Raw genomic sequence first — 10,447 nt, 5'->3', positions numbered from 1 at the left:
GCACAGCAACAAGGACCCAACGCAGCCCAAAATAAATAAATAAATAAATTTATATTTTAAAAAAATTGTAAAAAACACAAAAAGAAACCACTCATTCTCTCAGCCTGTTATTTGTTTTTCCACTTTTGGTAGATACATAGATAGAAGAAATACTTCACATTTAATTCAACTCTACTATAGGAAAAACAAAACATAGAAGCCTATTATATAGTGTAGTGAATACTTGCTCTCCTTTTGGAGTAGATCGTAATTAGGGAGTGGTGGGTACTAAGACAAACTGGCCTGTCCACAGGGAGTAGCGGCTGCTCACTTCCAACCAATTGTTGCCAAAGGCCAATTTCAAGAGAAGTTGAAATCCAGATTTTTATGGGATATATCCTGATTTTAAAATTTTGGTAAATACCTACACAGTTACACACACAAACATACATATACAGGTGATCCTCAGTTTTGGCAGATATCCTATTTATGAACTCTATTTGCTAATATTAATTTGTAATCCCCAAATCAATGCTCTTGGCACTTTTGTGGTCATTTGTGGATATGCACCGAGTGGCAAAGAATTTGAGTCAACCAATAGGAGCAATCCCAGCTGAAGCCGAATAAGGTGATGCTTTTTGTCTCCCTGAGACTGCCATGGGAAAAAGCCCAGGCTAGCCTGCTGGGTGATGGAGCAAGAATGAATGTAATATAGGACTAGATCTACAGGAGGAAAACTATGAAACTCTGATGAAAGAAGTCACAGAAGGTCTAAATAAATGCAGAGATAGTCCATATGTCCATGAAAAGGAAGACTCAATACTGTTAAGATGTTCATTCTTCCCAACATGATCTATAGATTCAATGCAATCCTAATCAAAATCTTAGCAAGTTATTTTGTGGGATATTGGCAAACTGATTCAAAAATTTATATGGGGCTTCCCTGGTGGCACAGTGGTTGAGAGTCCGCCTGCCGATGCAGGGGACACGGGCTCGTGCCCCGGTCCGGGAAGATCCCACATGCCACGGAGCGGCTGGGCCCGTGAGCCACGGCCGCTGAGCCTGCGCGTCCGGAGCCTGTGCTCCGCAACGGGAGAGGCCGCAGCAGTGAGAGGCGCGCGTACCGAAAAAAATTATATGGAAAACAAAAGCCTCAGAATAGCCAACACAAAACTGAAGGACAACAAAGTTGGAGGACTGACACTACCTGACTTCAAGATTTGCTACAAAGTGACAGAAATCGAGATAGTGTGGTACTGGTGAAACAAAAATAGATCAGTAGAACAGAATAGAAAGCACAGAAATAGACCCACACAGTACAGTCAACTGATCTTTTACAAAGGAACAAAGGCAATTCAAGGAAAAAAGACAGCCTTTTCAATAAATGATGCTGGATCAGGTGGGTATCCACATGCAAAAAGATGCATCAAAACATAGACCTTACGCTTTCCACAAAAATCACTTCAAAATGGATCATAGATGTAAATGTAAAACACAAAAGTATAGAACTCCTAAAAAATAACACAGGAGAAAATCTAGGTGACCTTGGATTTGGTAATAACTCTAGGTACAACAGGAAAAGCGCAATCCATGGAAAAAAATTGATAAATTGGACTTCATTCAAATTTCTCTGCAAAAGACACTGTTAAGAGAATGAAAAGACGAGCTACAAACCAAGCAAAAAATCTTTAGAAAACACATATCTGATTAAGGACTTTTATACGAATTCTACAAAAAACTCTGAATCAAGCTGTTCCTCAATAGGTGAATGGATAAATAAACTGTGTGTATCTAAACAATGGAATTTTACTAAAAAATTAGCTACTAAAAATTAGCACTAAAAATATTAGCTATCAAGCCATGAAGAGAAATGGAGGAAACTTAAATGCATATTACTAAGTAAAAGAAGTCAATCTGAAAAGGTTACATACTGAGCAATTCCAAGTGTATAACATTCTGGAAAAGGCAAAACTATAGAGACAGTAAAAAAAAAATTCAGTGGTGTCCAGGTGTTTGTGGGGAGGGAGACGGAAAGGTGCAGCACAGGGATTTTTAGGGCAGTGAAAGTATTCTATATGGTACTATAAGCATGGGTGTTTGTCATAATATGATTGTCAAAAACCATAAGCTATGGGCTTTAGTTATAATGATGTATCAATGTACATTTAATGAATGTAACAAATGTACCACTCAGGTGGGAGATGTTAATGGTAAGAGAGGTTGGTAGAAGAGGTTGGAGCAGGGAGGTATGTGGGAACTCTGTACTTTACACTCAGTTTTGCTGTGAGCCTAAAAATACTCTAAAATATAAAGCACATTACTCTTTTAAAAATTGATTTATTTTTGTCTGCGTTGGGTCTTCGCTGCTGCGTGCAGGTTTTCTCTAGTTGTGGCGAGCGGGGGCTACTCTTCCTTGCGGTACGCGGGCTTCTCATCGTGATAGCTTCTCTTGGTGCGGATCACGGGCTTCTAGGCACGCGGGCTTCAGTAGTTGTGACACATGGGCTCAGTAGTTGTGGCTCGCGGGCTCTAGGGTGCAGGCTCAGTAGTTGCAGCACACGGGCTTAGTTGCTCCGCGGCATGTGGGATCTTCCCGGACCAGGGCTCGAACCCGTGTCCCCTGCATCGGCAGGCAGATTCTTAACCACCAGGGAAGCCCCAAAAGCACATTAACTTTTAAAAATTACAAAAGGCTCTCTGACCTTTTTTTCTTTTAATAAAGAGGTCTAGAGAAGGTTGGGTACACCTTTGGCACTCCCTGCCTGTTGCCGTGTTGGGACTAGGTGGATGATGAGTTTATCTAGTGAAGCTAGAGATGGTTAACTGGCTGTTTCTGAGCCTAATAGAGCTAAAGATAATTACAGCCAATTCTCTTATTTGCAGTAGTTATGTTCTAGAGAGTCACCATGTACATTGAAGCAGTGAATACCGAATCATTGTTCTTAGGAGAAATATATATACTATATATACCTATATAGTAGGTGAGAGATGGAGGCTGTGCTTTCAGAGGCCTGGGATTAGCAGGAAGCCCGCCAGCGTTGAGGCAAAGCAGGAAATCAGATTTGAAACCCAAGTCTTCCCTTCCCAAAGCAAGATTCTGGGTGGAGCACAAACAGACCATTTCCTTGAATATCATTAGGGCTGTTGCCTAGAATAGCAATGAAAGTAACCCCAACACTCAGCACTTTTATGCTGTAAAACCTCAGCAGGTGGAAGTCAGGGATTGAGGTGCAGGGGAACATGAGGAGGGTGGGCCCCCAGACTTTCTCCTTCCTGCCTTTCCCTCAGAGATCCACCTTCACCCCAGGAGGATAACGGTATATCCTGGTGAAACCATCAAGGAAGGGCTTACCTCCTACACCTATCTCCATTTCCGGCTCTCCCTCGAATCCAAAGTGCTTCTTGTTGTGGAACCTAAACCCATTATCCTGACAATGGAAATGAGACAATGAGTGCCAGCATCGTGTTCACAGAGATGGAGGGAGATTGGGAGCGGTGAGGACAAGCCGATACTTGAGCTTATTGGCACAAGACTGGTGGAGAGCTGGGGGGAGTGCAGTGGCAGAAACAGGAAAGGTCCCCCCACTCTTCTCCCACCTCACAGCTGAAGGCTGGGTGCATTTAGAACTCCTCAGCTGGAGCCTGAGAAGACCCTTGTACAGGTTTGTATAGCCTCCCTTCCCTCTCCCAACACACACACACACACACACACACACACACACACACACACACACACAGCTACACACTCAGTGTAAATATCCTGAGGGCCTGATCAGATAGCCTTTCTCTAAATCCTGGAGGCCAGCCAGGAATGCTTTCCAAATACGGCCATGTGCGCTGGGGGTTAGCAGGGTGGCAGGTGAGGGAGCAAAGAAGCTTCTTGCTCTATCCCCCAGGCAGACCTTGAATCTCCTCAATATGGAGATGGCCCCCCTTGGCTCACACAGGACAGATCTAACGATCCCAGGCAGACGCTGCACTGCTGACCCCGCCGTCGAGAGTAAACCTCAGCCTGCCCGTGGCCTCACTGCGCTCTGAGCGCCCTGCATGTGGGCCGGGCATCACAGAGAGAGGCAGAGGATCCTGCCTGACATCGCCGCCCTGGCCCATCAGGGGAGAGTGTCTTGTCAGAGGAGAGTGTCCTGGGGCTCTTCTTTTGTTCTCCCCTCTCCATGCTTCATAGGAGCATCCACAGGGCTCACAGGTTAAGTCCAGACCTGGGTCCTACACATCCAGGGATTTAGCAGGTGGCATTCCCTAGGGGCCATGGGTTAATGGGAGCCTCTGAAAGGAATGCTTGACAGCTCTTTAAGCCTAGAAGAGCTTCCACCTTGTCACAGAACCTGGAAGGAGCTCAGGCTGGGAGGAGGGATGACATCTCTCTGGGCTGGTAGAGCCATACCCACCCTGGATGGGGCGTATTCTTCTCGAAAAGGTGAGCTCTTGGCAGAAGGAGGGGAGAAGCAGGGAACCCTGAGAGCCCTGGGGATTGGGCTCAGATTTCACTTCTAAGGCTCTGGGATGTTTCCAGGTAAGATCTGAGGTGAGCAGAGGGCTGAGACCTGGGGCCAGGAAGCAGATCCCTGCTGCTAAGCCCTAGGGCACCAGGTCCTTTAGTCCCAGGTTCATCAAAATTCTCACTTTCCTCCCCAAGAACTCATCCTTCTAGCAGACCGACTGAAAATTTACAGAAAGCAATAGCCCCTCTCTGCAGAGCAATGCACAACACACACACACACACGCACACACACATATATTTCATGCAATTTCAGGGAGTTCACAGATCTTATGACTCTCATCCATGGGCCTTACTCTGTACCAAGAAAAATGGCCGAGGATTTCAAAGCCCAAGGCCTGAGGAATGGTGAAGATCTATAGTACCCTGGGCACCATCTTCACCTGAAGAGCCAGGGCTTGCAGATGTGCCCAGGCCGCAGGGCCATGCCCCACACGTTCTCATGGCACAAACTTTGCTGGAAGGTGCAGTAGATTCTGGGAGCACAGCAGCTGCTGACATTTCCCAGTTTCCTTCTCCCTGCCCACCAGTAGCTCCATCCACTCCCCAGCCACAGTCTCTCATGTCCTCCGCCACATAGCAGGTCACCAGTGTGTTGATGACTCCACCAGGGAAGTGCTAGCATGGGAGAAAGGGCAGATCAAGAGTGCGTAGAACAGTCTCTCTGGTCTTGCCCCGTGACTCCCCAGCTCTCGTACGGGGTGCTATTTGAATGCTGAGCACCATCACACAGCACCCCCCCGTGCTTTGGCCTCCCGCTGAATAAAGAGCTCAGCGTCAGCTGTACCGCTCTCCCCTGCCCCCGGCACTTGTGGGAGACTAGAGTTCAAGAAACAGAGGTACTGGGGGCTTCCCTGGTGGCGCAGTGGTTGAGAGTCCGCCTGCCGATGCAGGGGACGCGGGTTCGTGCCCCGGTCCAGGAAGATCCCACATGCCGCGGAGCGGCTGGGCCCGTGAGCCATGGCCGCTGAGCCTGCGCGTCCGGAGCTTGTGCTCCACAACGGGAGAGGCCACAACAGTGAGAGGCCCACGTATCGCAAAAAAAAAAAAAAGAAAAGAAACAGAGGTACTTGGGCTCAACCCAGGTGCACTCACTGGTCTGCTCCTAGTGGAAGGGCTTTGGCAGTGTGGGAACTTCCTCGGTCCCTGGTGGGTAGAAGGCCCCTCCCCCTTGTCACTCTTTCATCAGGCTCTGAAAGAAACCTCCATGGACCAGAATATGGCAGAGGGGGATGTGCCTGGGAAAGGTACATCCTGACCCGACTGCCTCTCACCATCTGCCAAGCATCAGGCTCTTTGCTCTACCCCTTGCCCCATCCAGGAGGGCACTAAGGTTGGCACCCACCCCTGGCCTTTGGTGGTGACAGGTCCTTAGAGCCCCTCAAAGTTCCACACCAGAAGCGAGGCGCTAGGATGGGAGAACAGGCTCTCTGGGTAGGGTGACAATGTGACAATGAGGGAGGAACCGTGGAATTTGGGCGGCGCAGCGTGATGGCTTTACGGGGCCTTAGCAGAAATCCTGAAGGATTCTAGGTGGAGAAACTGAGGCCCAGAGAGGGGAGGGACTGATGGGCAGCGTGTTAGGGCAGTGCTGGAGTTAACCTCTGACCTTGAAGCCTCAGAGTCTACTACCCTACCAAATGTAAAACCGATAGCTAGTGGGCAGCAGCCGCATAGCACAGGGAGGTCAGCTCTGTGCTTTGTGACCACCTAGAGGGGTGGGATAGGGAGGGTGGGAGGGAGACGCAAGAGGGAGGAGATATGGGGATATATGTATATGTATAGCTGATTCACTTTGTTATAAAGCAGAAACTAACACAGCATTGTAAAGCAGTTATACTCCAGTAAAGATGCTAAAAAAAAAAGTCTACTACCAAGTGGGCCTTTTGTTTTGCAAATGCCACCCTCCTCCCTTACCAGGAGGGGCCTGTCAGCCGCCCCACCTGGCCCTGAACCTCCCCAGGACCTTGTTTTCTCCACCCAGAAGGCCCATCATCACGGGCCACTGATTCCTCTCCATCACAAGCTGCAAGCCTCCAGGGAAGTTACACCCCCTCACGGGCAGCTCCCAGAGGGCTGGGGGTGGTAGGCAGGTGAAGACTTCTTTTCTGAGAAGGCAGGTCAGCCGGGGAGTCAGCTGCTCCATCTGCGTCCAGGAGAACGCAGCCCACGGAGGGTGAGGAGTGGCCCTGTGTACAGCTACAGCTAAGGCGAGGGCCTGTACCAGTGCAGACGGGTGCTGGCCGGAGTTCCACCCAAAGCAAGGGCCTGGCGGGGCAGCCCTGAACCTGGAGGCTTTGTTCCCACCACACCAATGAGCGGGGGGCAGCAGTGTGTGTGTGTGTGTGTGTGTGTGTGTGTGTGTGTGTGTGTGTGGAGGAGGCCCCCAAAGGCTCCTGTCTCCTCAGGTTTCCGAGCTGGTGGGGTACCCAGTCTTGGGCAGCGAGGGGCTGGGCAGCAGAGTCAGACGTGGGTCCACGAGGAGTGCACAGGGTGAGGGAGGTGTGAGCCTAGCACTGCTTAGCAACCAAAAGAGATGGAGAAATAAATACACAAACCACCTTTCCAAACCTCTCCTGCACTGGAGCTGCGCATCCCTGGGACTGACACCTGGGGGGATGCTCTCACAGTCTTTCGTCCACAGCATCCTGGCTCCCAGCCCCGTGCCCGCCCTGTTATCTTGCTCTGAACTTGCTCTGGCTTCTGTTGCAGCAGCAGCTCCCGGAGGGTGGCATCTGGGCCCACGGATCGCCTAAGCCAAGGCTGCAGCCATGGGAATGCATCCTGCCCGGCCCACCTGCCAGGGAGTGAGGGCAGCCCTGAGGCAGCGGCCACTGCCTGGAGCCCGGGCTGAGGGCGACACAGCCGGGAAGCCAGTGATGCTGGGCTGGGGCCTGTCCTCCCCTCTACCTCAGGCCTCATGCTGCCGCTTCTGAAGTGCCAGGTGATCTCTCCCCTCCCACCCAGGCTGGGGCAGGGGTGGGGGCAGGCTCTTTCTGCACCTGAGCAGTTTCCTGGAGGACGGAGATGAGGCAACTCCTAGAGGTCAGCTTGGACTCACCCACCTGTGCCCCCGCTCCCTGGAAAGGGCTCTGGAGTGGCCCCCGCAAGCATCTCAAAGTGGCCCCCGCAAGCATCTCTTTCCCTGCAGGGAACCTCCGGGCAACTCTCTCCCACCCCACCACCTCACACACACACTTGATGAAGAGGGTCCATCGGGTATAGGGGCAAGAGTGCCTGAAGGGCCGCTGAACATCCTGGGGCCTGGGAACATTTGGATACACCTCGGGCCAGGATTTGGAGCAACACCGAAAATTTGGTCATTTAATAATCCTGAGTGACTGGGAGGGACAGCTTGTAGGCAAGCAAGTGTGCCTGAACCTAGTGCTTTGCTGGGCACTTGGGGTTAGGAGGTGGGACAGACCCGGTGCTTGCCCTTGGGAAAGTGAGATGAAAGCCTGGCACAGTTCTAGGGCCAGGGCAGGATGAGGTGGGGTGGGTGTGTGTGTACGTGTGTGCGTGCGTGTGTGTTGCAAGGACGGGTGTGGGAATGGAATTCCTGGGGAGAAGAGGAGACATGGAGAGGCCAGGCCAGCTTAGGGGCAAGCCGCCCGCTAGCGGGACACACCCCTGTTCACTCTGTCACCTCCGGAGCAGGGCCCTGTAGACTGCCAGCCCCCTTTGCCACAGTGAGGCCTTAGTGGCCCACCCTCCTGCCCCCCTGAGGAGCCTCACTAGTTAATCACCATCTCTGTAGAGAGGAGCCATCTGTTTTTCTCTTTCTTTTTCCTTTTTAAAAATGAGGTATAATTGACATACAACATTAGTTCCAGGTATGCAACAGAATGATTCAACATTTGTGTATGTTGTAAAATGATCACCAAAATAAATCTTTTTCATATCTGTCACCTTACATATTTACAGAGTTTTTTTTCTTGTGATGATGACTTTTGAGATTTACCCTCTTAGCAGCTTTCAAATGTACAAATAGTATTATTAACTATAGTCGCCATGCTGTACATTACATCCTCGTGACTTATTTATTTCACAAAATATGGAACACTATGTGAATATGCGTGTCATCCGTGCCCAGGCTAATCTTCTCTGTATTGTTCTAATTTTAATTTTTAATTAATTAATTTTTTTAACGGTACGCGGTCCTCTCACTGTTGTGGCCTCTCCCATTGCGGAGCACAGGCTCCGGACGCGCAGGCTCAGCGGCCATGGCTCACGGGCCCAGCCGCTCCGCGGCATGTGGGATCTTCCTGGACCGGGGCACGAACCCGCGTCCCCTGCATCGGCAGGCGGACTCTCAACCACTGCGTCACCAGGGAAGCCCTGTATTGTTCTAATTTTACTATGTGTGCTCTCAAAGTGAGCACAGGAGCCTTCTTAAGGGGCCAGATCTCTTACTGCCCCACCCAGAAAAGTGCCTTCAGAGAAGAGACCCTTTTCTATTGTCCCAAGTTGTCTCTTCAGCCTATCCAGGGACCTCTCCAACACGAGAGTCCTCTCACTGTTGTCCAGAATCCAGCTCTGAACTTCCAAAATGATGGAAATGTTCTATATCTGCACTGCCCTAGGCAGTGGCTGCTAGTCACATGTGACCACCGAGCACTTCAAAAGGGGCTAGTGAAAACTTTTGTTGAATTTTCTTCAATTTAAATGTAGATGTAAGTAGTCACATATGGCTCGTGGCTACCCTGTTGGACAGTGTAGGAGGTGATGGAGGGGCCTGTCCACTAAAGGTCATGGAGCCCCAGCATATGGGAGCTGGAGAGGATTCTGACTCCAACCCTTCCTTCTGCAGTGAGGAAGTAAAACCGGGCAGGGCAGGGGAATGCAGAGAATCGGCAGGACACAAGGGGGTGGGCAGGGTCCCCATCCAGGCCCCTGACTCTGCACAGGGGTGCTGCAGAGCACTCCTGCCTGTGGGAATGCTGCCCTGGAGGAGCCCTGCGGTCCCACCCAATCCCAAGAGGCTGCATTCTAGAGGCGGCCTAGGTCTAGTTAGATCTAGTTCAGTGACTCAGGCTTTTTAATCAAATGAGGGCTGAGCAGCTCCTTTGAAGAGGGGCAGCTTCAGGGTCGTCGGGTAGACGCTGCCATCTCACTCCCTGGCTACACATCCCCTGTAGACAGCGCATGGGGTGGGAGTGGGAGAAGAGACTGCAGCCTGTGGAGTCCCAGGTCTGAGAGCTGGAGGCTAGCTGTGTGCTTGTGCGCATGACCCCATTCCCGCGTGAATCTCTGTACCTGGGATGGCACAACTGAAGCAGGTAAAGCAGGAAGCCCCCAGGACCTGAGTCAGCTGGGCTGGATTCTAAGTCTTGGTTCTTCAGTATTTCATCGGGTGAACTTGAGCAAATGCCTTCCACGCTCTGGGTCTCAGTTTCCCCACGTGTAAAGTGGGAATATCAGTCAGATCTCTGGCATTCTACATGTGGAGGTGATGGTGCCTTAGACTGTGTCAATGGCTCCCAGGGCAGGGCAGAGGTGTCTGCAGGGGCTAGGGGGGAGTTTCCCAGTGCACTGAAGGCTGGCTGGCTAGCTCAGCAATGCAGAGCCTGAGCTCGGGGCTGGCTCCCAGGAGCTGGCAGCACCTTTGGGACCCACAGTCTCCTGTCACAACATTAGCCTTGGTTCTTGAGGGACTGGAGTGGGTACAGACCCAGCTCTCTGCAAACTTCCTACCTGCAGCTGTATAGAGAACTCCGCAGTGGATGGATGGCGTCAGTCCCTGAAGGACAGAGTCTCTGGACGCTGCTCAATGCGTCCAGTTTGTCATTCTGGGTCACATGATCACGTGGCCATCTCTCCCTCTGTTTCAAACCCTAGCACACCCAGGTGCAATGGGGTTGTGAACATGACATCTTCATTCTCTGCCCTCAAAGCTGATGCTGGGGGCAGGGCACACATCCAGGGGGAGCTCCACCCCCCCGTGTCCCATGT

General features: G+C 51.0%; 1 pseudogene; it reads right to left on the bottom strand.

Annotated features, from left to right (window-relative positions):
- Window positions 1–8,543: 8,543 nt before the first annotated feature.
- LOC112413089 (uncharacterized) lies at window positions 8,544–8,636 on the bottom strand (annotated as a pseudogene).
- Between the last annotated feature and the right edge of the window lie 1,811 nt (window positions 8,637–10,447).

Source organism: Neophocaena asiaeorientalis, unplaced genomic scaffold (genome assembly GCF_003031525.2).
Source record: "Neophocaena asiaeorientalis asiaeorientalis breed wild unplaced genomic scaffold, Neophocaena_asiaeorientalis_V1.1 scaffold62, whole genome shotgun sequence".
NCBI lineage: Eukaryota > Metazoa > Chordata > Mammalia > Artiodactyla > Phocoenidae > Neophocaena > Neophocaena asiaeorientalis.
The sequence above is the reverse complement of the archived record's forward strand: the minus strand, read 5'-3'. Positions and strand labels throughout refer to the sequence as shown.